This window comes from Corvus brachyrhynchos, unplaced genomic scaffold, assembly GCF_000691975.1.
Source record: "Corvus brachyrhynchos isolate BGI_N302 unplaced genomic scaffold, ASM69197v1 scaffold58, whole genome shotgun sequence".
NCBI classification, from domain to species: domain Eukaryota; kingdom Metazoa; phylum Chordata; class Aves; order Passeriformes; family Corvidae; genus Corvus; species Corvus brachyrhynchos.
In genome coordinates, this window is record NW_008239539.1 from 641,526 (window position 1) to 646,411 (window position 4,886).

A 4,886-nucleotide genomic window follows, 5' to 3' on the forward strand; every position below is an offset into this window, starting at 1 on the left:
TTTCTCTCCCCCCAAAGAGGAGAGGAACTCTGCTGCCAGGGCGTCTGGCAGCCGCCGAGACACATGAGCAAATAGCTGCCTTGCATGGGTTTGGTTTGAAGTAGTTTTTACTTGTTCTTGAGCTGAACGGAGCTCCCCAGAGACAGCGGGAGGCTGCGTGGGACCGGTGCCGGCCTCTGCCTGGGACCCTGACGCTGCCAGACTCTTGGGGAGGGAGCACCCCCTCCTCTCTTGGGACACCGGAGTTTGCATGCCAGTGACATTTACAGAGGAGGTCCCTTCCTCAGGGTCCCCTGGGCCACCCCACCAGGCAGAATGGGCTGTTGCCTGAGTGTTTCCCCCCATCCCTTGGCCCCGATCGACTGGGTGGGGGGTGGACACCCCACAAGGCTTGTTTTTTGTAAGGGGTGGAGAGAGCAAGGGCTGTTCCTGCACCACCACAGCCTCCACCCCGCATACACCGTCCTCGCTGGTGAGCAGGGCTGGGGGACACCGGGCCTTGGGGAGGCGTCCGGCCCCTTGCCCAGCCCCAGATGGGGAGCAGGGGGTGAGCACTGGTGGTCCGGCTGGGCCAGCACACCCTCCCCTCAAACTGGCAGGATGGGGTTTGCCCCAGGGCTGTTTTGCATGACACAGTGTAACCCTAGAGACTGGGATCGTTTTTAACCCCTCTGTTCTTTTCTCCTGGCGGCTGGAAGTCTCTCGGGATGCGCCGCAGCCGCTTGCAATACACGCTCTTCTGCTTTGAACCTCGTGTCTTTGCTTCGTTTGCAGCAGCAGCGGGACGCGGGCAAAGCTGCCCTGAGCCTGGAGTGTTTCAGGATCCCCTCTCCCAGTGGCTCAGTGCATCCTAGGAGGGCTGGCTGCGTCTCCAGCTTCTCCAAACACCCAGTTCCACCCATGCAGGGACTGCCAGCTGCTTTTGGCCGGGTGCATCCAGGGCTCAGCCCCAGCAGCCCAGCTCTGCCACATCAGCTGTGGTGTGAGACCCCACCGGGCAGGGCTGTGTTGAGTCCTCAGGATCCCCTGTGATACCCACAGGTCCTGGGTGCCTTGCTGTGACCTGGCTCCTGTCCCCTCTTCCCCAGGTCCCTTGGAGCTGGCTGTCCCTGCCATACCCTTTTCCAGTGATGCTGTGCCCCTGCATCCCTGCGCTCCCCAGTCAATAATTAATTTCAGTCTCTCTGCTAAAATAAACATTGTAGGAGGGATGATTTCACCCAGGGTGCCTCTTGAACAGCCTGGGCGGGGTCTGGGAGCAAGGGCTGGAGCTGGGGCTGGCCCTTGTGAGCTGCATGAAGTTGTGCTGGAGCTGCCACCCTCAGTCCTGCCCCACTGAGGTGGAATGGGCCAAGCTGGTGGGCCCTGGAGTGAGCCAGGGCTGTTCACCTTTTGTCCCAGCTCTGGTGAGTACATCAAGGCCAGTGTGGAGTCCTGTTGGGAGTGGGGATGGTCTGTGAGGTGTGGGGGTGCAGCACAGAGAAGGGATTTGTCCCCAGTCTTGAAGAGAGAGAACTGCCTGAGAATCACAGGTGAAACCACATGGAGACCTGGGTGGTGAGGAGGGGAACCTGCCTGTGACTGTCCCAGGGCCACCAGGAGCCATAGGATTGGAAAATCAAGTGCCAGATCAGGGACCTGGACATCTGACTGGTCAGAGAGCTGACGGGGACATGGCACAGCCCAAAAGTGTCAGACTCTGGCTGCTGAATCCCTGGGGATGCCCAGTGTGTCCCCAGGAACACACGGACTGCGGAGAGGAGGCAACAGAGGAGGGAGCATCTGTATGGCCTGTGGTGTTACCGCACTGCAGTGAGTGGCTGCCAGGGCAGTGTGACCCCAATTCCACCAGTCTCCCAAGGCCAGGCAGCACAGCCTTGGTGCACCTGCCCCTCCCCAGCCCCCCGTGCCATTTCACAGCTCCCTGGCCAGCCCACACACCTGTGAGCTTGGCAGCAGCCCCCCAGGAGCCTGGCTTTGTCACCTGCACCTGCAATGCACAAGGACAGTCTTGCGTGGGGCATGACACCCCCAGCAGCTCTCTGGGGAGTGCTCAGCAGCAGCACTGCCCATGTGGCAGGGCCAGTGGCCCAGGGGACACTCAGGATAGGCACCTGCGTGAGTACTTGGGGATGCAGCACATCCCTGTGGTGTGCCAGGAGCAGAGATGGGGCATCTGCATTGCTGAAGGGGGAGAAGCAGAAACACTTAGTACAGGGAGACAGTCATCACCTGCAGACCGCAGCCCTGCCACCACCCCAGTGCCAGTGCTTGTTCACAACACCCAAGCCCTGCTCCATCAGCACCTTGTTCATGCCTGGGAGCTTCACCATCCCATGCAGGCTTCACCCTATGTCCCCTTGCCCTCCCCTCAGCTTCCTTGGAGCCACCCACCATTGTTTGTCCCCAGCTCCGCCAGCATGGCTTGGCCACAAAATCCTGGCACACTGAGCTGCTTCTGAGTGGGGATGTGCCAAATCTAGGCAAGCCTGTACCCAGCCTGGTTCAGGCACCAGCCGTGGCAGAAGTGGCTCCTGAGCTGTGCCTGGGGACTCTGCTCACCTGGGTGTCCTCGGTGTCACCCCACAGCTGCTCCACAGCTTCCTGCAGTCTCATGCACACTGCTCCTGCAGCTGGCCCAGCACCTCCCTGCCAAAACCCAGCCCCTGGGGGGACATGTGGCCCTGGGTGAACCAGGGTGGCTGCAGAACCCAGGCAAGGCAGGGAGGTGTGTTTATGGGTGGCCCCAGAGAGTGGCTAGGGAGGACATCCTGAGAGATACCCCAGCATGTCCCTGGCTAGTGGGATGTGGGGTTGCAGCCCCCAGGCCTTTGAGCAGCACCTCCTGAGACCGTGGGCAGTTGGGCCCCTTCTACATACTGCAGCTGCTTTATCTCACCCAGCACCTTCTTCAGATGGGCAGCCACGTTCTCCAGCTCCCTGAGCTGGCTGAAAACAGACACCAAAGATTTGCTCTGGGCATGGCCAGCTCCTGCAGGCCCCCACCAAAGCTGTGTCCCAAACCTGGGTGGATTTATAGCTGTGGAGACCCCCCGGCACTGCTGCCAGGCCCTGGGCACGGCCAGCACTGGGGTGCCCCAGAGGACAGTGACCACATCTCCCCCAGCCATGTCAGAGCATGAGGCAGAGGGACAAGGGGGCTGCAGTGGCCTGGGGACTCAGATGGGCTGAGTGTGGCCCTGCCATTCACCTGGCACAACCTGGCAGTGGCCTGGCATGACACAGATGTCAGTGCCCACCAAGCTCTCTGTGGCTGACACAGGTCCCTATGGACTCGTGCTGCTCCAGCAGTCAGCCCAGCCTGTGTGGGGCTTTCTGGGCCACCACTGCAAGGCCTCAGGACTAAGCTCCCAGCCAGAGCTTCTGAAACAAAACAGCCCCAGAGGTTTTGGGGAGAGAGAAGAGCCCCAGCCATGCTGGAGCCGAGGGGCATTGCCAAGCAAAGGAGCCTGGCACCTGGGAGCCTGCAGCACCTTGCCAGTGGGCACCTCACAGAGAGTGCTCTGGTACAGCTCCTGCCACACCTCTGCTGTGACCAGGAGAGAAATCAGCCCTTCCACCCTGCTCCAGGAGGGGAGAGCCTGGGCAGCCCCTGGGACCCACAGCAGCAGCCACATCGGGTCAGCCCACAGTGGTGCCCATGGAGTTCCCCCAAACTGAAGTGAAAGATGTCCAAAGGGGACAAGCGTCCCAGCTTCAGCTTCATCACCCTGGCAAAGTACTGTTGCCTTTTCCCTTTGCTCTGTGGTTGTGCTCAAAGCCAAGGTCACAACATGTGAGGTGGGACTGGCCTGGGGCTGCCAGGTTTCACAAGGGATGAAGAAGTGCTGGAATTGCTGCGTGCCAGTCCCACGCTGCCTGTGGAGAAGACAGGAGGGCACAAGGCCACCACAACACATTCTTCTGCTGCAAGGTGTGAGCGAGGCAGATATTTCTGATGTTACCTACAGCATTTCCCACTCAGAGTCTAAACTTGAACTTGGTGCTGTGGCAATGTCTCCCACAACATCATGCCTTGACGTGGAGACAGCCTGCCTGTCCTGCTGTCACCTGCAGCTTGGCCACTCACTGTCACACAGGGAATAGAGAAGAGGAGCCTGCAAGGGATATGGCTATTACTGCCTGGGAAGTGGGAGCTGTGTGCTCCAGCCCAGAGTGACCCCAGGCAGAGCTGCCAGGGCAGGATGGGACCCAACACACCTAAATCTCAGAGCAAGTATCTCTGGAGCACTAGGGGCAGGTGAGAAGTGACTGAAACCACCTGTGGCTGTGTTCTTAGAATACTGCTCTTTTAATTAGTCCCTGCAGTGCAGCTCAGACCACTGGAGCCAGAAAGGTGCCATCGCGGTTCTGCAGGCTCCCTGGTGCTGGGGCAGCAGAATCTATGGCATGGGCATGTCACTGTGTGGGGCAGGACATCTGCCAGAGCAGGGCATCATGTGTGGCATCAGCTGGGACACCTGGTAGGGAAGGCAGCACAGGGAAGGGATGGCTCCAGGGAGACCTCAGAGCTCCTTCCAGTACCTAAAGGGGCTCGAAAAGAGCAGGAGAGGGACTTTGGGCAAGGGCATGGAGTGACAGAATAACAGGGAATGGCTTCGAACTGCAAGAGGGGGAAATTAAGGTTAGATATATGGAAGAAACTCTTCCCTGTCTGAGTGGTGAGGCCCTGGCACAGGGTACCCAGAGAAGCTGTGGCTGCCCCATCCCTGGAAGTGTTCGAGGCCAGGTTGGACGGGGCTTGGAGCAGCCTGGTCTGGTGGAAGGTGTCCCTGCCATGGCAGGGGGTGGAACTGGATGATCTTCAAGACCCCTTCCAACCCAAACTGCGCTGTAATTCCGAAATTCTGCGGCTCCCCGGAGCT